Source organism: Felis catus, chromosome A3 (assembly GCF_018350175.1).
Source record: "Felis catus isolate Fca126 chromosome A3, F.catus_Fca126_mat1.0, whole genome shotgun sequence".
NCBI classification, from domain to species: Eukaryota; Metazoa; Chordata; class Mammalia; order Carnivora; family Felidae; genus Felis; species Felis catus.
Window position 1 is genome coordinate 54,075,758 of NC_058370.1, and position 23,542 is coordinate 54,099,299.

Below are 23,542 nucleotides of genomic sequence, written 5' to 3' on the forward strand. Positions count from 1 at the left end.
GGAGTGTGTATCTATGAGTGTGAGACACTGTACTCAGGTGTCTGTTTCCACCAATTTACATGGGAAACAAGGAGCCTTCTAGAAAAAGAGTTCAAACTTCGTTCAACAGTGGTATTCAGAGCCTTAAAAAGAAATCTGGAGCAAACAGTGATAGGTACATCAAAAACTAAATTGTAGTGTGGATTTCAGGGACTCCCAACTGGCCAGTCAACTTTGTGGCAGATATAGCACCAGGAAGCAAAATGATGTACAAATCAAAAACCCTTGGGTCAAGAAACCATACAGCAAGGCCCATCTACAAGGGTGAACTTCAGAGGAGGAGATGATATTTCCCTATAAGCAAAAACAAAGTGAGCCCTAGCAATGGCTTTCCAGGCAGTAGAAATAACAGGGCATAGTGATAGGCAAGTTACTGTGTCACAGACAATTCCTACAAAGCAGAAGATATGTCGCCTGGCACTTGGCATATATTAGGTTCTAAGTAGACAGTTTCTGGCCAAGTGAAAAGGTAAAGGGTGTTGGGCTGAGTGGCAATGGACAGGCAATTTGTAACAGAGACAGAGAAGTGGCCAAAATGGCCCTTAGGGGGATTAAGAGCTGGTAGAACGTAACTGACAGAGGAGATAGAGGTCACACTGTGGATAGTCTGGAAGCCCATGGAGATGCTCCCTCACCATGTGCACATTTTCTAGGGAGCCTCATAAAAGAGCTGAAGTCCCATCACTATGTAAACGGGAATGTGTTAACAATACAAATTTAATTCCAGATACGAAGATGCTTCAGTTGTACCAGAGAAAAAGGAAGACTTTTATCGCTTGTACTGATGGGGAATTTCAGTAAAATAAAAGAAACATTGCTAGATACATAGGGGAAATAGTGCCCAACAGAAGTTGAAACAATAAAACACCAAGAGAGCCAGCCAGAAAATTAGATCCTTTCACATTATTCTATTTCAATGTCTCAGAAAGTGAGGAAGGCACTGTTGTCCTTTGTATAAACAAGGGAATTGAAACTTGAAGTTGGGTTACCAACCTAATAGGAGCCAGAATCTAAATTTGCCTCCGCCTCATTTCAGAGCCAATACCCCTTCTATATTGTCTTGCGTTCATTCCACTGAACAGCTCATATATTATACTCACATATACATTTTACAGTGATTGGTTTTACCGTCTGAAAAACCAGTGAGTGGGGAGCATATATGAGCATTTTGTGATCACTTCCATCTTACATTTTTACAACATGGATGGACACGTTCCACAAGATCAGTATTTCCTAGGCAGCAAGTTGTCCTTTAAGGGATGTACTTATGTTGTAGCTCTCATTATACTGTGTGGTAATTAGCTTCTGTACCATGTACTTCCCACCCTTTCTCCAGGACCAACCTCCTATGACTCCTTCAAGGAAGAGAAGTGCATCTTATTTCATTTGTATTCCTAGCACCTTGCAACCACCACCCACAGAGTGTGAACTCAAAATATTTTATGAATGAAGGAATGATCAGGGCAATGGTTTGTGTAATGTAATAATTGCTAAAGGGGATTTTTAGGGCGTCTAACTTCTACCCTAGTTATAACTTAAGTTCTGGAAGTTACTGGATTTCTTTGCTTATTACATGCTTTTTCGAATGCTCTATTTAGTGCTTTTGTACATATGCATCTGAAGACAGTGGCAGTCAGTCTATCATTTCACGTTTCGCTGATAATTTTCAATCTGGAAGATTTTTAAATGTTTGCTTGTTTGTTTGTTTGTTTGTTTTGAAAGAGAAAGGGAGAGAGAGAGAAAGAACCAGAGCACAAGTGGGGGAGGGGCAGAGAGAGAGAGGAGAGAGAATCCCAATCAGGTTCCATGCTGTCAGTGCAAAGCCCAGTGCAGGGCTCAAACTCATGAACGATGAGATCATGACCTGAGTGAAAATCAAGAGTCGGACGCTCAACCAACTGAGCCACTGGTATGCCCCTAGAAGGAGTTTTTTAAGTCACACAGCCAATTTAGTCCTTTTATAATTGACAAAATTTTTGCCTAAAAAATTCCCACGGGCTTAAATGAACTGCTTAGATTTCCTCAGATGGGCAACAAGACTTCAGGTGAGAATGCAGACCTTCCTGGAAACTCCAGTTTTTAGGGTGGAGTTCATTTGCTTCCACAGGCTGTTTTCCAATTCCGAACCACCTGTATTATTCTCCATTCCCCACAGGAAACTCATCTGTCCCTTCCACAGAGCATACATGTTGGTTAGATTCAATTACATTTCCTAGGCACCCACACAGCAGGGAAACCAAGTTATGTTAACCTGCATTTAAATTTCCAAAATGAGGTCAGAACATTTGCACACATGAAAACGCACACACACACACACACACACACACACACTACACCAGTATTGAACTGTTGAAGGTTTGACACTGTAGAAACATTCCATGAGCTGAAGCCTCATTCTTGAGCAACAAAGGATAGTTTTTTGTCCACATATTCCTAGAAGTAGAGACAACAGGGCCAACCATGGGGAACATCAGTCTACTTGATGGTCCCCAGAAAGCTCTGAATTCTGGGACAGAGTTCTCAGCACAGATATCCAACAGAACTGGCGTTCGGACCTATTCACCACTCAGTGCATCCGGGAAGTTTGGCAGCTACCAGTCTCCTTCCCAGTCCCACAGCCACCCCCTGTCCTGTGGGCTCAGAGTTACATGCACAAGAGAACAAGGAGCTTGGCCTGCAGAATGTGCCACCCTCTGGATTCAGCCCTCATTTCCTCTTGGGTGTAGTGTCAGACCTGGTGAGAACAAGTCTGTGCTAACAATGGTCATGAAGAATTGGCCTTTGGAAATAGTGAACATGGCCTTAAATCCACTCACGGACAGGTGACAGCTGGAGAAAGTACTGACAGCTGGAGAAGTACTTACTTCTTGATCATTCTAGAACCTCTCCCTTTGCATAATTTCATTATAACTTCACCTTTCACACAAAATTTTAAATACAATCTCAGTAAGTTTCCAATAAACTCTAATAATGCCATAATATATTTCCATTAACTTTTATTTTATCTGTATTCAGGGTTGCAACTCATTTAGTGTGTGTGTCATTAAGAATGTACAACTAGTAATATCTGCTTTGCCCTTTAGGGTTAACATTTCATAACATTAAAACCAGAAATCATATTGCTTCCCTGGGGTCAAGACCCATGCTAAGAATATTCCCCACGGTGAAAAGCATGCTAATCAGAAGCATAGAACAATTTTGCTTTCTGCCACCCAAGCATCCCTGAAGAGAATGACATTTCATTGAAAGACTGGAACATAATTTCAATTGAAACAACTTTGATTGCCAGGCAAGTTCAGTCAAGCAGTGGTCATTCTCTGCACTGAGATCAGTGAAGCTGTGTGGAAGAGGTGAGCAGATGGTTGGGAAGTTGCCTGGGTGGGCTCTGTAGGAAGGAAAGCCATAGAAACTGGATTCTTGCCTTGTGTGGGAATCCAAGTCTCTTCAATAAGGAAAGAACAATTCTTTACCTTTGTAAAAAGCAGTGGCAAAGACCAAAAGGTCAGAGAAGCACTTTGTGGATTTCTAAACCAAGGTCAGGGTCAATTCAAACAGTGAACCAGAGTGCAGAATAACTAATAATAATAATGTGTAGAAACACCCTCTGACTCACTGACATTTAGACAGAATTAACACAGAGAGGGAATGTGCTGGGAGAAAAATCTGCAGGGTGTATGCTAATTGAGCATCTAATCGCATCATCTGTCCACCAGCAAGTGCCCCATCATCTCCTCCACCTAGAATAGGTGGGAGAAGGACAAACTGGGAAAGAAGGAAATCAAACAAGGATGTGCTGTTCACAGGGATGAAATACAGTGTCTCAACAGGCACAGAAATTGTATTCAAGGAACAAAGCAAGCACACCATTAGCGTTTATGAGGCAGAACCCTTGAAAAGAAGAGAGGTGAATGAGAAAGTGAGGTGAGGAAAAAAGTGTGTTTGCATAGCCGGACACATTCACTTGAGATCGTACTTTGGAAAAACTGACTTTAAAATCGAAGCTGTTGTTTGAGTGTAGATACAGGCATATATTGGTAAGTGAACATGGGTCCTTGGAGAAAAGAGAGCATACAAACCAGGTTGCCAGCAGAGTTCCCAGGGAGTGGAGGAGGAATATGCGTCCACACACAGTCACACCACACACACACACACACACACACACACACATACACTACTCTGAATAAAGTATTAGCTTGCATGGTATGAATTATAGATGCACATATATATGCATAAAGCAAAGCATGAAGAAACTACTGTGAACCCCTGTTAATGCTGGTGATCTCGGAGGGTAGAATTTCAGATGATTTCCTTTTCTTCCTTACATATCCCCTGCATCGCATTCTCTGAGTGTCTAATGATGCACCAATGATATGTGAATAATCACCCATGATTTATGTTACCAGGAAAAAACAATAAAGTATTTTCATTGTGAGAAGGTCTTCCCCTGGAGTTTCCATGATTTCAAAGCACTAAGAAACTAGCGGTCAATCTGACATTTGAGCTGGGCCATTCTTTTTACTAACTACTCCCGCCTCAGAATGCAAATCATTTCTACCCATCTCCCTCCCCAAAGAGCTAACCAATTTTCTCAGTATCAAAGGTCATCTATGATCATGAAATTTCTTACATTCTGAAGCAAAATTTTATATCTGAGTAAATATAATTGCACTTGACAACTTCTCTCACTGAGCAAAACATAAGAATCATTTCCAAAAGTTTCTTTTCTCCTGCTCCTTCTTCGGCCCCTCTCCGCCCCCTGCTCAGAATGTGAGTGTGTTTGGAGATGGAGCCTTTAAAGAGGTGATGGAGTTAAAATAAGAAGTTAGGGTCGGCTCTAATTCAGTCTGACCGGGGTCTCCGTAGGAAGAGGGAATTTGGACACAGATGAATAGGGGAGACACCAGGGATGCATGAACACAGAGCACAGAGCTCCTGAGGACACAACACAGCAAGATGGCAGCCATGTGCAAGCCAAGGAGAGAGGCCTCAGGAGAAACCAAACCTGCGGACCCATGAACTTGGATTTCCAACTTCCGGGACTGTCCAAAAATGAATGCCTGTTGCATAAGCCCCCCAGCCTAGAGTACTTTGTTAGGACAGCAGGAGCTAACCAACAGAGGTAGTGCTGTGCCCCATCCACAAGCTGGGAGTGATCTTGATTCTCTTCCCCTCTGCACCCCACAGAAGGCTACAGCCAATCTCACAGTCTCCACCTCCCAAGTCTACCCCACAGCTTAATCCAAGTACCATACCTCACTGCCCACCCTACCACTGCCAGCCCTAATGCCTAGAGCTAATCATCGCACTAAAATTTTAGGTCACACCCTGTGAGACAAAGTACCAGAGACATCACTACAAGCATAAAACATACAGACATCACAATGACTCTAAACCCGTATCTTTCTATAATAACACTGAATGTAAATGGATTAAATGTGCCAACCAAAAGACATAGGGTATCAGAATGGATAAAAAAACAAGACCCATCTATTTGCTGTCTACAAGAGACTCATTTTAGACCTGAGGACACCTTTAGATTGAGAGTGAGGGGATGGAGAACTATTTATCATGCGACTGGAAGCCAAAAGAAAGCTAGAATAGCCATACTTATATCAGACAAACTAGACTTTAAATTAAAGACTGTAACAAGAGATGAAGAAGGACATTATATAATAGTTACAGGGTCTATCCATCAGGAAGAGCTAACAATTATAAATGTCTATGCGCTGAATACCGGAGCCCCCAAATATATAAAACAATTACTCATAAACATAAGCAACCTTATTGATAAGAATGTGGTAATTGCAGGGGACTTTAACACCCCACTTACAGAAATGGATAGATCATCTAGACACACGGACAATAAAGAAACAAGGGCCCTGAATGAGACATTGGATCAGATGGACTTGACAGATATATTTAGAACTCTGCATCCCAAAGCAACAGAGTATACTTTCTTTTTTTTTTTTTTTTTGAACGTTTATTTATTTTTGGGACAGAGAGAGACAGAGCATGAACGGGGGAGGGGCAGAGAGAGAGGGAGACACAGAAACGGAAACAGGCTCCAGGCTCTGAGCCATCAGCCCAGAGCCTGATGTGGGGCTCGAACTCACAGACCGCGAGATCATGACCTGGCTGAAGTCGGACGCTTAACCAACTGCGCCACCCAGGCGCCCCTATACTTTCTTCTCAAGTGCACATGGAACATTCTCCAAGATAGATCATATACTGGGTCACAAAACAACCCTTCATAAGTTTACCAGAATTGAAATTATACCATGCATACTTTCAGACCACAATGCTATGAAGCTTGAAATCAACCACAGAAAAAAGTCTGGAAAACCTCCAAAAGCATGGAGGTTAAAGAACACCCTACTAACGAATGAGTGGGTCAACCAGGCAATTAGAGAAGAAATTAAAAATACATATGGAAACAAATGAAAATGAAAATACAACAATCCAAATGCTTTGGGACACAGCGAAGGCAGTCCTGAGAGGAAAATACATTGCAATCCAGGCCTATCTCAAGAAGCAAGAAAAATCCCAAATACAAAATCTAACAGCACACCTAAAGGAACTAGAAGCAGAACATCAAAGGCAGCCTAAACCCAGCAGAAGAAGAGAAATAATAAAGATCAGAGCAGAAATAAACAATATAGAATCTAAAAAAACTGTAGAGCAGATCAACGAAACCAAGAGTTGGTTTTTTTGAAAAAATAAACAAAATTGACAAACCTCTAGCCAGGCTTCTCAAAAAGAAAAGGGAGATACCCAAATAGATAAAATCATGAATGAAAATGGAATTATTACAACCAATCCCTCAGAGATACAAGCAATTTTCAGGGAATACTATGAAAAATTATATGCCAACAAATTGGACAACCTGGAAGAAATGGACAAATTCCTGAACACCCACACTCTTCCAAAACTCAATCAGGAGGAAAGAGAAAGCTTGAACAGACCCATAACCAGCGAAGAAATTGAATTGGTTATCAAAAATCTCCCAACAAATAAGAGTCCAGGACCAGATGGCTTCCCAGGGGAGTTCTACCAGACGTTTAAAGCAGAGATACTACCTATCCTTCTCAAGCTATTCCAAGAAATAGAAAGGGAAGGAAAACTTCCAGACTCATTCTATGAAGCCAGTATGACTTTGATTCCTAAACCAGACAGAGACCCAGTAAAAAAAGAGAACTACAGGCCAATATCCCTGATGAATATGGATGCAAAAATTCTCAATAAGATACTAGCAAATCGAATTCAACGGCATATAAAAAGAATTATTCACCATGATCAAGTGGGATTCATTCCTGGGATGCAGGGCTGGTTCAACATTCGCAAATCAATCAACGTGATACATCACATTAACAAAAAAAAAGAGAAGAACCATATGATCCTGTCAATCGATGCAGAAAAGGCCTTTGACAAAATCCAGCACCCTTTCTTAATAAAAACCCTTGAGAAAGTCGGGATAGAAGGAACATACTTAAAGATCATAAAAGCCATTTATGAAAAGCCCTCAGCTAACATCGTCCTCAACGGGGAAAAACTGAGAGCTTTCTCCCTGAGATCAGGAACACGACAGGGATGCCCACTCTCACCGCTGCTGTTTAACATAGTGCTGGAAGTTCTAGCATCAGCAATCAGACAACAAAAGGAAATCAAAGGCATCAAAATTGGCAAAGATGAAGTCAAGCTTTCACTTTTTGCAGATGACATGATATTATACATGGAAAATCCAATAGACTCCACCAAAAGTCTGATAGAACTGATACAGGAATTCAGCAAAGTTGCAGGATACAAAATCAATGTACAGAAATCAGTTGCATTCTTATACACTAACAATGAAGCAACAGAAAGACAAATAAAGAAACTGATCCCATACACAATTGCACCAAGAAGCATAAAATACCTAGGAATAAATCTAACCAAAGATGTAAAGGATCTGTATGCTGAAAACTATAGAAAGCTTATGAAGGTAATTGAAGAAGATTTAAAGAAATGAAAAGACATTCCCTGCTCATGGATTGGAAGAATAAATATTGTCAAAATGTCAATACTACCCAAAGCTATCTACACATTCAATGCAATCCCAATCAAAATTGCACCAGCATTCTTCTCGAAACTAGAACAAGCAATCCTAAAATTCATATGGAACCACAAAAGGCCCCGAATAGCCAAAGGAATTTTGAAGAAGAAGACCAAAGCAGGAGGCATCACAATCCCAGACTTTAGCCTCTACTACAAAGCTGTCATCATCAAGACAGCATGGTATTGGCACAGAAACAGACACATAGACCAATGGAATAGAAGAGAAACCCCAGAACTAGACCCACAAATGTATGGCCAACTCATCTTTGACAAAGCAGGAAAGAACATCCAATGGAAAAGAGACAGCCTCTTTAACAAATGGTGCTGGGAGAACTGGGCAGCAACATGCAGAAGGTTGAAACTAGACCACTTTCTCACACCATTCACAAAAATAAACTCAAAATGGATAAAGGACCTGAATGTGAGACAGGAAACCATCAGAACCTTAGAGGAGAAAGCAGGAAAAGACCTCTCTGACCTCAGCTGTAGCAATCTCTTACTCGACACATCCCCAAAGGCAAGGGAGTTAAAAGCAAAAGTGAATTACTGGGACCTTATGAAGATAAAAAGCTTCTGCACAGCAAAGGAAACAACCAACAAAACTAAAAGGCAACCAATGGAATGGGAAAAGATATTTGCAAATGACATATCGGACAAAGGGCTAGTATCCAAAATCTATAAAGAGCTCACCAAACTCCACACCCGAAAAACAAACAACCCAGTGAAGAAATGGGCAGAAAACATGAATAGACACTTCTCTAAAGAAGACATCCGGATGGCCAACAGGCACATGAAAAGATGTTCAGCGTCGCTCCTTATCAGGGAAATACAAATCAAAACCACACTCAGGTATCACCTCGCGCCAGTCAGAGTGGCCAAAATGAACAAATCAGGAGACTATAGATGCTGGAGAGGATGTGGAGAAACGGGAACCCTCTTGCACTGTTGGTGGGAATGCAAATTGGTGCAGCCGCTCTGGAAAGCAGTGTGGAGGTTCCTCAGAAAATTAAAAATAGACCTACCCTATGACCCAGCAATAGCCGTGCTAGGAATTTATCCAAGGGATACAGGAGTACTGATGCATAGGGGCACTTGTACCCCAATGTTCATAGCAGCACTCTCAACAATAGCCAAATTATGGAAAGAGCCTAAATGTCCATCAACTGATGAATGGATAAAGAAATTGTGGTTTATATACACAATGGAATACTACGTGGCAATGAGAAAAAATGAAATATGGCCTTTTGTAGCATCGTGGATGGAACTGGAGAGTGTGATGCTAAGTGAAATAAGCCATACAGAGAAAGACAGATACCATATGGTTTCACTCTTATGTGGATCCTGAGAAACTTAACAAGAACCCATGGGGGAGGGGAAGGAAAAAAAAAAAAGAGGTTAGAGTGGGAGAGAGCCAAAGCATAAGAGACTGTTAAAAACTGAGAACAAACTGAGGGTTGATGGGGGGTGGGAGGGAGGAGAGGGTGGGTGATGGGTATTGAAGAGGGCACCTTTTGGGATGAGCACTGGGTGTTGTATGGAAACCAATTTGACAATAAATTTCATATATAAAATAAAAAAAAAATTTAGGTCACAAATCAGACGTAGCATTCCAGTGGCTGCTAATTTCATTTAAGATTAAGTCAGACCTCCTTCACATGGCCTGAAGGACCTCTGTGATCTAGTCCCTTGTGATCGTGCACCCCAGTCCCCTTACTACTCTCAGCCACACCAGGATTTTCTCCTGGTCAGAGGTCTACGTTGTTCAGTTTCAGAGCTTTGCACTGACTGTCCCTTCTGCCTGGGGTCCCCACCCCTGCCCCCCGCCTCCTGGTTGCTTCCCTCCTCTCCCTCGCATCTCAGGAAGGACACCTGACTACCCAATGTAAAAGGGCTCCCTGTTCCACCAGTCACCTGGTTACTCTTACTCTGAGCCTTGTTTTATTTTCTTCAAGTGATGATTTCTGTTTACAAGGTGTTCTTTATCTACCTGTACATTTATTTTCTGCCGCCTGCCTCTAAAATGCAAGCTTCATGAGGGCTCAGCCCTTGTTGATCGAAGGCAGTGCCGCAGCCCCAGCACGCCGATGCACCTCACCGTCCGTCTTGAATGAATACATTCACACGTAATCACAGCACCTGGACCCTAGTAGGTGCTCGGTGTTGTCCACAGAGTACATGGATGAAAAAAACCATGTCTTGACTGTGTGAAAAAAATACACCATTAGTGGAGATGAATAGGAGTATACTAACTGAACGTTTTCTTAAAGGGATCATTTATCTTTGAATTCCACTCTTGCTTAATCTAAATTCTGAATTACTGATCAGATACAATCAGTTTAGATTATTTTCATGAGCACCACTGCAAGGTTTTTTTTTTTTTCCTTAAGACATTGTCAGAAATATTGCCAGCCTCCTCTTTTAATAAAGCAACTTTAGATATGCTCTCAAAAGTTTCTCAAAAATGCCATGCTGGGAAGGATGTTTATAAACTTCTTTTTGTTAGTAAATAACATAAAGAAACTATTTTTATGTACATTGAAAAAGTAGGGTATTCAATGTAGATACAACATGTGCACTATACAAAACCCTTTACCAAGGGTTTTAGTGTAGCAGACACCAAGAGAATCCAGGTTACTCTACTCATAGATTAAAATAAATTTGATTTCTTCCCCCTTGCTGCAAAGGATGCCATGTAATACAGTTTGTTACAGAGATATTAGCGAAGCTTCTGAACATGCTACTTTATTTCTAACAGTGAAAAGATACAGGATCATCTTGTTTTGCCCCTTGAACTTCCTCTTCATCCCACCTGGGGGTGTGTGGTACGATCATCTTGCAACTGTGAGTTCAAAAGCCTCAAGCAAAGGGGGTGCCTGGGTGGCTCAGTCGGTTAAGCGTCCAACTTTGGCTCAGGTCATGATCTCACTGTTTGTGAGTTGGATCCCCGCTTCAGGCTCTGTGCTGACAGCTCGGAGCTTGGACCCTGCTTCCGATTCTGTGTCTCCCTCTCTTTCTGCTCCTCCCCTGCTCATGCTCTGTCTCTCTCTCTCTCAAAAATGAATAAACATTTTTAAAAATTAAAAAAAAAAGGCTCATGCAAAGAATGGAGCAGGAAAACAGAACAGCTTCTTTGATGACCACCTTGAGTGGCTCCATCCCAGGTTACCAGCCTCCAGACTGCACATGAGAAAAAGTAGCTGCCGGCTTAAGCCTTTGCAGTAACAGTCCTGGGACAACAGCTGAAAATAACCTTAGTCGATATAAAACAATGTCCACAAAAATTAAAACATCTGCTTATTTATCTCCCAAGCATTTACCCAGTACGTGTTGGACACTGTGCCAGGAGGTAGGTAAGCCATAGTGAACAAGGTAGGCATAGCTGCCACCCTCCAGAAAGTATGGTGAGAGTTAGAGAATCGAGCAATTAACCAGAGAATTCAGAAAGATAATTTCCTGGGGTATTAATTTTTGAATTTTTCTTTCTTTCCCCTAGCTCCTGACGGTTGAGCTCCATCCATCAGAAGCATTGCATTATAGAAGGAATGCAAAGTGCAAGACACAGTTAATGTTCTGTTTTTAAATTTCCAAATATGAATCTCAATCATAGGATAGAGGATGTGATGACTGAATTGATCAAAAAAATCAAAGGGTAAATCCCTGAGTAGAACAGAGACTATGTGCCATAAAAAGTACTGTAAACAGAGCAGAGAACTCGGAGCAACAGCTCCCCTTCCCAGGAAGATTCGATGAGGGCTGCATGGGGAAGATGGTGAGAGAGGAGGTGGTGGGAGCAATGTGGGTAGATGTTCGGGGCTGAAATGAGGGGACAGATCCTGGGGAAGCAGACAGAGACCCACACTGCGCAGTGAGCAGAAGGAAACCAAGCCAAGGCCTGCCCATCACCCCTCCATTTGCCTGAATTCATCACTCAAAGGTAGACTTATGTGTTCTTCCCATCGCTGCAGGGGAGGAGGGGGCTCCTAGCAACAGATGTCAGCACATCCCCTGTGGATCACCCACCAAGTCCCCAGACATGCTTCCTGATTTTCCTGAGTTCCACCAGAAGGCCCCAGGAGCAGAGTCACAATGTGTGGCTGCATGGTTTGACACAGAACAACGAGATGAGGTCAAATTGCAATGGTGGGGAAATCCATTCTTGTGTTATTCTTTTATTTTTCAATGTTTATTTATTTTTGAGAGAGAGAGAAAGAGAGAGCGTGTAGCGTGTGCAAGCACATGGGGAGGGGCAGAGAGAGAGGGAGGGAGACAGAGGATGCAAAAGAGGCTCTGTGCTGACAGCAGAGAGCCCAATGCCAGCTTGAACTCAAGAACCTCCAGATCATGACCTGAGCCGATATCCGGACACAAACTGAGCCACCCAGGCACCCCGTTGCGGTGTTCTTTTAAATAAAACCCCTGAGGGGCGCCTGGGTGGCTCAGTCAGTTAAGCTTCCGACTTCAGCTCAGGTCGTGATCTCACAGTTCGTGGATTTGAGCCCCGTGTCGGGCTCTGTGCAAACAGTTTGGAGCCTGGAGCCTGCTTCAGATTCGGTGTCTCCCGCTCTCTCTGCCCCTCCCCCACTCATGCTCTGTTTCTGTCTGAAAAATAAATAAACATAAAAAAATTTGTTTAAACCTCTGAGATGACAAAGTCATCAGTCCTATGGCCTCTCTACTGAATTTTCCCTTCCATGGGCGTTCACCCTGTCTTTGGCAACTGCCCACCTCTCCCAATCTGCTGACACCCCATATCCCACCATGCAGTCCAACAACATGCCTACCAGGGGTATCTAAAGAATCTTAAAGAGTATTGGACTCCTGGTGATACCATGAAGGTCCTGCATTGGTGCATTGTGGGGAAGATGCCATCTGGAATGGTGATTTGGGAAATTCATATTCGGCACCAGAAATTTGCAACAGTTACAAAAACAGACACTTAGATCAATGGAACACAATAGAGAACCCAGAAATGGACCTAAAAATGTATGGCCAACTAATCTTTGACAAAGCAGGAAAGAATATCCAATGGAATAAAGACAGTCTCTTCAGCAAGTGGTGCTGGGAAAACTGGACAGTGACATTCAGAAGAATGAACCTGGACCACTTTCTTACACCATACACAAAAATAAACTCAAAATGAATGAAAGACATAAACGTAAAACAGGAAGCCATCAAAATCCTAGGGAAGAAAGCAGGCAAAAACCTCTTTGACCTCAGCTGCAGTAACTTCTTACTCAACATGTCTCCAGAAGCAAGGGAAACAAAAGCAAAAATGAACTATTGGGACCTCATTAAGATAAAAACCTGCTGCACAGTGAAGGAAACAATAAGCAAAACTAAAAGGCAACCAACGGAATGGGAGAAGACATTTGCAAATGACATATCAGATAAAGGATTAGTATCCAAAATCAATAAAGAACTTAGCAAACTCAAGACCCAAAAAACAAATAACCCAGTGAATAAATGGGCAAAAGACATGAATAGACACAACTCCAGAGAAGACATCCAGATAACCAACTGACGCATGAAAAAATGCTCAACATCACTCATCATCAGGGAAATACAAATCAAAACCACACTGAGATACCACCTCACACCAGTCAGAATGGCTATAATTAACAACTCAGGCAACAACAGATGTTGGCGAAGATGTAGAGAAAGAGGAACCCTCTTGCACTGCTGATGGGAATGGAAACCGGTGCAGCCACTCTGAAAAACAGTATGGAAGTTCCTCAAAAAGTTAAAAATAGAACTATCCTATGACCCAGCAATTGCACCACCAGGTATCTATGCAAGGGATATAGGTATGCTATTTCAAAGGGGCACATGCACCCCAATGTTTATTGCAACACTATTGAAAATAGCCAAAGTGTGGAAAGAGCCCAAATGTCTATCAACAGATGAATGGATAAAGAAGATGTTGAATATATATATACAATGGAATATTACTCAGCAATCAAAAAGAATGAAATCTTGCCATTTACAACAATGTGGATGGAATTAGAGGGTATTAGGCTTAGCGAAATTAGTCAGAGAAGGACAAATATCACGTGACTTCACTCATATGAGGACTTTAAGACACAGAACAGATGAACACAAGGGAAGGGAAACAAAATAATATAAAAACAGAGAGGGGGAGAAAACATAAGAGTCTCTTAAACATAGAGAACAAACTGAGGGTTGCTGGAGGGGGGGTGGGGGGATGGGCTAAATGGGTAAGGGACATTAAGGAGGACACTTGGGATGAGCACTGGGTGTTATATGCAGGCGATGAATCACTAGATTCTACTCCTGAAATCATTATTGCAGTATATGTTAACTAAGTTGGATGTAAATAATAACAATAACAATAATAATAAATAAACTTTAAAATACATACATACATACATACATAAAAATATTGGAAGGTTCATATATTGAAGAAAAAAAATATTGCAAGGCAGAAGAATGACGTTTGCAATTCCTTGTCACCATAATAACATTGCTGCAGTAATACTGGCTAGGAGAGGGAATAGTATGTGAAGACTATGGAGTTAAACACTTCCTTTCTGTGAGGGCAAATCTCACTGGAAAAGTAAAAATAATGTCAGAACACAATCACAAACTACAAACTGAGGAAGTGTTGTGGCAGAAGAATACAAAATTGGTATAAATGGCTTTAAATAAGAACCCATTAAAAAAAAAAAGAAAGAAAAGAAATCTTCAAGAGTTACATAAGACAATTTGTTGATCTAACACAAGAACACCCTGGCTCCCACCCTTCGTAAGCGAGAGGCCATCTGGGAGAAGGGTGCCTGCTATGCTGTGTCCATGAAAAGTCACAGGAATATGCCTGCCATGGTTTGGAAGTCCTTCCAGGCTTTCCTTTTCCAAGACCTGTGTAGTTCTCCAACAGTGAATTTCTTGCTTTAGTGCCCATCTTGTTTTATTCTTTTTATCTAAACTCATAGATTTTTGGTTTTGGACCGACTGCCCCAACTCAGGCCTTGCCTCACCTTCAGGGCATCACTTTTTGAATTTTCACATTGGTTCCATACATCAGCTTACTTAAGAAGCCCATCTCACACCCCAGGCTATTACAGGCAAGGGCTCTCCCTCATGTGACCAAAACCTGACTGGGGAGAAATATTGGATATCATTTACCCAGTGGGAATAAGAACAACACAATTATGTTCACCCCATTCATTTTCCATTCTCCAACCAGAGTGTTTTTTTTTTAAAAAAAGAAAAACTGATTATCACATGTTCCTGATTAATTTGATGCTTCTTACTGTTCTTAAGATATAGATCTAAATTCCTAACGCCGCTTGCCCCTTCTGCCTTCCCTGCTTGACCTTCCAGCAACTCCCTCATCACTCCCCCAGCAGTCCTGGCCTTCTTGACCTCCTTGACCTTCTCTACCACCCTCTTCTCCCTGACACCTCTCTCCCTTCTGCTCCTGGAGACTAGGTTCCTCTCCTTCACAACACCCAGTCCACTGCGATTTTACACCAATTCAGGTTATGATTTGATTCACAGTTGTCCTTACCTTATGACTATCAGTTCTCTGAAGTCAGTGAATGCATCTTGTAACCCACTAGCCTATCCCCAGAGCCTGCTATGTAGTACCTCCTCAACTGAACATTGTTTAAAAACACACTTCTCTCTTGCTTCATATGCTAGTAAAACACTAATTATTTCAAACAGACTCACTCAGAATGAGAACTTGCATTATATTAGAGCAATCATATAGCACTGGTAATACACAAGGTTTAGTTTGTTCTCTTAAAAAGATGATTGAAGTCTTGGGGCGCTTGGGTGGCTTGGTCAGTTAAGCGTCCGACTTGGCTCAGGTCGTGATCTCGACATTCATGAGTTTGAGCCCCGCATTGGGCTCTGTGCTGACAGCTCACACCCTGGAGCCAGCCTCAGCTTCTGTGTCTCCCTCTCTCTCTGCCCTCCCCTGCTCCTGCCCGGTCTCTCACTCTCTCAAAATAAATAAACATTAAACAAAAATTTAAAAGATCATTGAAGACTTCATGATAGACTTCCAAGGCCCTAAAAAGCTATGAGCTTTCATTTCTTGTGGACACATTGATAAAGAGCAAAGAGCACAAACATTCTGTATCCTTTCATTACAGAGTATCCCAAATGCTTACCTGAGACCCAGATACCCCATTATTACCTCACAATATTAACCCATAACATAGGGGTCCAAACTCCACAATAGGGAAGCTCCCTCTAAGCCAGGGTTTCTCCAACCACAGCACCACTGACATTTGGGGCTGGATAATTCTTTGTTGTAGGGCCTGTCCTGTGCACTGTACATTTTCTACTGTAATATCAGTGAAAGAACTCACCTTCTTCACAAATACTTGTTCTAGGGACAGCTGATTTAGAGGAATATATATAAATTCATTTGTATGTATGAAATAATAATCTCCATAAAATCTAGCAAAGCTAACGAAAATCTAAATTCACAGATATATGAAACAAAGCTTCATTTTTTTCAAATATTTTTGTGAATAATGTCTAGCACAGTCAATTGTGGCATCACTTCAGTCCTTACTTGTCCAATAAGACAAGTTAAGCGGAATTATTTTTGCTTACTTAGACTTCACATCTAAAAATTAAATAAATCTGGAAAATCAAACCAAAACCAAATTTCAATATTCACACTCATATTTCTATCTTTGGGGAATTTCTGACACTTAAGCCAGAGCAGTTTTAAAAGCACTTATTACATGATTAAGTCACTTGTGGAGTTTGTTGCTTCTCATACTAGGGGTTTTTATTTGTCTGTTTTTGCTTTTTATTTGTGGAAGAGAGGTACATGTGGTTTCAAAAGGGACAGTGACTTACTTCGAACGTGAAACAACTTGTGGATTTGCTATAAACAGCAAATACGATAGCAAATATGACTATTGTTAAGGTCTGAGTTGGCTTTTTTTTTTTTTCAACGTTTATTTATTTTTGGGACAGAGAGAGACAGAGCATGAACGGGGGAGGGGCAGAGAGAGAGGGAGACACAGAATCGGAAACAGGCTCCAGGCCCTGAGCCACCAGCCCAGAGCCTGACGGGGGGCTCGAACTCACGGACCGCGAGATCGTGACCTGGCTGAAGTCGGACGCTTAACCGACTGCGCCACCCAAGCGCCCCGGTCTGAGTTGGCTTTTGACATCTAAACTTCACTAACACTTTGGCCATTATTTCAGGTCAGGTGACTTTAGTGTTGTTTTGGGCCAACCTTTAGAAGAAAAGGAAAAGAGTAATAATAGCTACTATGTTGTATGCACCGTATTTTATCACTGTTTTTCAGTCATCACTCACTGAATCGTCACAATTCTGAGAGATGGGAGCCCCCATTTAACAGAGGAGAAAGTCCAAACCCTGAAAGACTGGTGCCCTACCTATGAAGCTAAGATGGATAGGGCAGAGCCCACCGCCCCTGCACGGTTTTAAACGGCGTCCCAGAGGCACTCTGCAACTGCGGCTGGGTGTGTATTTGTCAGTGAGGGCTGGTGACATAAATCACTGACTAAATAAGACTAGTACCCCATCATCCATCTTCCCTCCCCATTCCCCGACTTACCTGATGTCAATATAACAGTACTTGTAGAAAGCCAGTCTCAGATCATCGAACATACAAACAACTTTTCTTCTAAATTGATAGTTTCTACGACCAGTATCTGGGAAGGAGATGAGCCCATGCTCTTCCCTATCATGTAGGAGAAAAATTCTGGGTCTTATGTATCCTTTCTTTCTCGTTTCACTCTCATCGTGGAAAGCAATGCCTTGGCTGATTTTCCTTGTTTGCAAAGAATTACCTCTCAGATAGATTAATGTCTTTCCTTTCTAAAAATTGTATTATGATGATGACCTAAAATGGTCTTTGCTTTTTAAAAGAGTTGTTTTTTTTTTTTCCTCTGTCTCTCTGAAAATAGATACACCGAAAAAAGGTTAAGATTGGGTTTGGCACTCTTCTCCATAGAGAATAAGAATCCTTCTGTCAATCCTCTAAATATTTTCAGAATGAGTTCTAAATTCTCTTTGCAGGGAAAGTTCAAATTCCTTTTATACCATAAGGTAGATTTTATTTGATTTTATTTTACTTAGCTGCTGGGATTGTTTTCTTGAAGAACAACAGCAACAAAAAATGTTAATGCCTCTGAGCTTAAGAATTAAGGGTTCTTATCACATTGTAAACAATGAGGAAGTATGATTTCAAGGTGAGCTAAAATGGAAAATGTAGTTATATTTAAGTAGTATCTCATCAATAGCATGGAAAAAGAAAAGTCGTTTTAAAAACACAACATCGCCACCTAGTGTTCTGCATAAAAATAAAAAAACAGTTAAAAAAATGGAAGAATTTCCCCTTCAATCCTATGTTAAGAGGGTGGTCTAATAAATACATGTATGCATAAATAAGTAGGATGAAATTTACCACACAGCAAGGCCCACTATAGCATAAAGTTGGAGGTAGGATTCAAGAAACCAATAAGTCATTCCATACTGTGAATGGCATTTTTACAGATATTTGTCTGCAAGTGTTTTAAAAATGTACTTGTCTCCCCACTAGGATTCCTGCCCACATTCTCTCCACAAATAGTCCGTGCTGCCTGTGTCCACAGAGTAGAATATAAAAAAGTAATATGTTGGAGTTAAAAGGTCCTTACGGAACATCTCGTCCAGTCTCTGCGTTTTATAGATGAGGACACTCAGCTCCAGGGAGATGAAGTGGCAGCCAAGTCCCCACACATCCAGTCATGGTGGAATTGGGACATGAATCCCATCTCAGGAGCGTACATCTATTTAGCTCTCCAGTGCTCCCCTATGTTTCAATTTAAGCATGGCTTGTCAATGTCAGTTACTGAATAAGCTCTAAATTCCCTTACCTGGTTTTCAGTATCCACATCCTCATGCTTCATACCCAGGCTCACAGACTCACACGGTATGACATTCACCACATGGTGGAGCACAGTAGAAAGTGGCGGGGACTGCGTTTAGCTGGCATGGCCTATCAAAACATTTGTCATGGGGTTTACTTCCCTTTCAAACGCTTTAGAAGAGGTAGTACGGTGTTATGTGTATTAGCCCAAGCTAACTAACTGTCCAAATATCAGAACCATAGTCCTCGGGTGACCCACAGTCCTGGGGTGACCCTCAGTTTGGGGGGTGACAGTCCTGGCCAGCCTGCATGCTAGAGGCAGCTGCTCTAAGTGCTCCTGTTACTCAATATCTCAACCAACGCTCTTATCTTTTCTAGTGATTATATACTGAATGTCAGGAAGAAGTTTGCACTGGAGAAAATAGGGGACTGTTGAAGCAGGACAGAAGTCAGAAATGGGCTCTCATTGGTAAAGATAAAGGTATTCAAGATATGTGAAATAGCTCAACTATTCTAGACACCGTCCATCTTTGTGTCAATAGGATACAAGTACCCAGAGAGGCCTGTATCCTTCGTCCTTGCAATAACATCCAAGGCTTTACCCCCAAGGAGCTCTGTGACCATCCGTCACCCAATGCCAGCCAGAAGCCTAGAGAATCCTGCCCTGCAATGTTCTCTTGCCAATCTTGTATTAACCCTTGATGGAAAGTGACGGCCTGAGCCCCAAAAAGGGTAAGTCAAGTGGTTTCATCAAACTCATAGGAAAAGTTTTTCAGTGGTTTTGTGTCTGCCAGTTAAAGAATGGTTGTTCAGTTAATGTCGGTATATGTGGCTGAATTTTTTCTGAGGCTTGCTCTTGGTAATGAAGGAAGTAGGAAGGTTTGGAAGAAGTTATCCCTCCTCACACATGTCAACTTCTTCAGTGACTACTTCAATCCACCAAGAAGAGATTAAAAGCTAGTCGGCAGCCAGATTGGCTTAGGTCTTTTCTCAGCAGAATTAAAAATTATATTTATCAAAACCACTGTGTCATTCAAGCAAGTCCCATTCATGAGATTACTTGGCCTCCAGGTTGGCCTTCATTCTCTCTAGACCCACCTTGCTCTTTCAGCCTTGGCTCCCATTGTTCCTCCATGTATATCCACACAAATGCTCACAATAGCCTCCTCATGCCTTATAAGTGTGGATGCTATTTAAGCACATGCAAGACCAGCTACATAATTTGTGGGGCCCAGTGAAAAATGAAAATTGGGGTCCTCTTGCTGAAAAGTCATGAAGAATTTCAAGATAACATGGAAGCACATTAGCCAAGCATGGGGCCCTTCAAATCACGGGTCCTGTGCAGTTGAACGGGTCACACACCCATGAAGCCAGTCCGGCCCCACGGAATACTCCTTCATCTCCACTCTAAACCTAGCAATTCCAGAAGCCAACCTCACACTCATTTATTTATTCAACAAACTCTTTGTGAGGTCCAGGCTCTCTGGTAGCCTGAGGATACATAGGTGAAACGACACTGCTTCAGAGAGACCTCATTTCACCTTCTCCATGAATCCCATTGGCCACACCCACATCTCTCCTTTGGACCCCCACAGCAGTACCAACAGTGAGACACATTTGTGCATTTTATTATGTTATGACCACAGGCTTCCACTCAAGTCTTCCTTAACTGGATCATAAGCTTCTTGAGGCCAACAAGTATGTAATATTTTTTGTACCCTCTGCAATTAGATGTTTCCTGAATGCTTACATGAATAATCCCCCAAAGGCCAGGTAGGAAACAACAAGACACATTTCCAGACCAAAAGTTAGCGTTTCACATTTTTCTCACTTGAATAATGGCATCTGCTTTCAACACCTGGTTCTGTTTTGCCAAATGACTAAACTCATTTTCCTAGATAACCAGGCCCTCAGATACTACATATTGCCCACCAACTGTGTGCCAGGTGTGGACTTAGTACAGAGACTACAATAATAATCAGACAAACAAGGTCACTGCCTTCACAGACCTCCCATTGTAGCTTTAAGCTAAAGTCAGAACGTTGACCAATAACTCTTTGAAGATATGAACCTTTTCATAGATTTAAATGTCAATATACCTTCTTTTAGCTCTAATTAATATGATTTATAATACATGCTAAAGGAAAAAAAGAGTTCATTTTCAGAATTTTTGCCTTTACTTCCTCCAATTGCCTTCTATAACCCCAACACTATTCTTTTTCAAACTTTACTGACTCTTTGGTGTCAACATACAAGTTGTTTCTGGAATAAGAAAGGGATGAAATGCTTACATACATGAAGAACACATAAAAATGTAGAGGGTTCAGAGAGACTGGGTGGCACGGTCAGTCAAGCCTCTGACTTTGGCTCAGGTCATGATGTCATGGTTTGTGAGTTTGAGCCTTCATCAGACTCTCTGCTGTCCGCACAAAGCCTGCTTCAGATCCTCTCTCTCCCTCCCTCTCTCTGTACCTCCCCTGCTTGTGTTCTCTCTCTCTCAAAATAAATAAATAAACATTTAAAATTTTTTAATAAAAAAATGTAGAGGATTCTTTGCAAGGGCCACCCTAACACAGTGCCACAAGCTGTGTGGTTTACAACGGAAATGTATTGTTTCACAATAAATTCTAGTTCTGGAGACTGGAAGTCTGAGATTTCAGTGTCAGCAGGACTGGTTCTTTCTAAGGACTGTGGGGAGAATCTGTCCTTGCCTCTCCCCCACCATCTGGTGCTCTGCTGAAAATCTTGGGTGTCACTTGACTTATAGATTCAACACTTCAATCTCTGTCTTCATGCTCACAGGAAGTTCTCGTGTGTGTGTGTGTGTGTGTGTGTGTGTGTGTGTGTGTGTCTAAATTTCCCCTTTTTACAGTGACTCTGGTAATATTGGATTAGGGGCCCACCCTACTCCGGTATGACATCATCTTAACCTAACTAATTATATCTGCAATTACCTTATTTCCAAATAAGGTCATATTCTGAGTGATAAGGGAACTCATCATGGATGAGGGAACTCAACCATACATGTAATGAGATGGAAATGCAAGGAACAGCCACAAAGAGTGGAAGGAGATATACGATTGTTGGATAGGAGAAGAATTCTTTGTAGTTAAGACATTATCTCTGATATGATATAGTAAGAACTAACCGCCTTTGTGAGGTATTGATTCCACCTGAGAATCATAGAAAGAAAAGGATAGGGAAGAATAGGAAGGAGAAGAGAGAGAAGAATTAGATTAGAAATAGTACAGAAGAGACACTTCCGTCCAGCAACCAGAGGGGTTGAAGTTCAAATCAGGAAGGCACTGCAGTGAGATTCCAGTTGGGTAACAAGTATACATATATTCATGCACATAGACAATTTATGGTTGTTTAGTAAATGATATATAATTAGCTCCATGGAAACCCTCAGTCAATTTAAAGGAGAAGAACCCAAGCCATGTGAAACCAAATGACTCATGTAGTCAAGATCCTGTCACATGGGTAGACCAGATGAGGGCCTCTCCATGGCAAAGTAGGCATGCATAGGCCTGCCCTGTTCTGCTTGGACACATCCACACAATTTTTAGTTTTACTATTTTTATTCTGTCACCAAGAAAATAATACTGCAGCTGCCATGCCTTACCAAATACCACATTTGTTCCTAAAAGCCCACACATACCATTCCAGAGATATGTTACCACATCCTTGTAGGTGCAAGGGTAAAATATAACTTCAGTTCTTTCCCCGCTAAACAGAAAATCTGACTCCCTCAGTACATTCAAAGCATTACCTTCAAGAATCAAGGTTTTGCCCACCTTTTAACCAGCTGTTAACAAGTCTTCAGGAGGGCTTCCTATCATCCCTGGTTGAGGGGTACTAGGCAAGGGGAAGGAAAGTCTTATTTTCTCAAGAAGGGTAGAGTAATGCTGGCAAGAGGCAGCATTATAGTATATTTCCACTGTATCTTCCATGAGGCTTTCTCAGAACCCCATCTTAAATATAAGTTAATGATATTCTGTTTGACCAAAACCAGGGTCGAGATCAGGAGTTGCACCAACCTCTGATCTCACTTCTTTTTCCATACCTCATATCTCATTTCCTTTCTTTATCTCATTGTCCTCTCTGGGGCTCACCTTGTCTGTCTCATTCACCTGAAACTTATTTATCTTCTTGTGTCACCGTGTTTTCATGTGTGCATGGTTTGGATCCACAACTGGCTACTCAGACAATCATCCCATATCAGCCCACTCTACACACTGTAGAATCAACTTTCTTGAAACATGGCTTCCTTATTTCAAAAACATCAATTCTTCATGCTTGAACACAGAGGCAAGTAGTAACGTTTCCCTGCAGAATTAAGGATATTACTGACAGCACTAGCAGGTATTAGGGCTGCTCAGAGCCAGGCACCCCACCACGCTGCTCACACAGCAGGCCACCTTCACAGCAACTCTGTGGGGCAGGTATTGTCACCATGCCCACTTTACAAATCAAAACCGGCTAGGACTCTGAGAGGTGAAGTCACCTGCCTAAGGTCACACATGAGGAAGGGTTGGAAGCAT

At 41.7% G+C, this 23,542-nt stretch overlaps 1 long non-coding RNA gene across 2 annotated transcripts in view; it reads left to right on the top strand.

Annotated features, from left to right (window-relative positions):
* LOC109498590 overlaps positions 1 to 23,542 on the top strand; it is a 112,448-nt gene that overhangs the window by 10,099 nt on the left and 78,807 nt on the right. The window contains exons 2-3 of one of the 2 annotated variants that reach the window (XR_006595451.1): positions 11,624 to 11,899; positions 19,377 to 19,730. This is a non-coding gene — a long non-coding RNA (uncharacterized LOC109498590). Of the gene's footprint in view, positions 1 to 11,623; positions 11,900 to 19,376; positions 19,992 to 23,542 lie in introns of those variants that run through there. The other variant, XR_006595450.1, reaches the window with a different exon arrangement.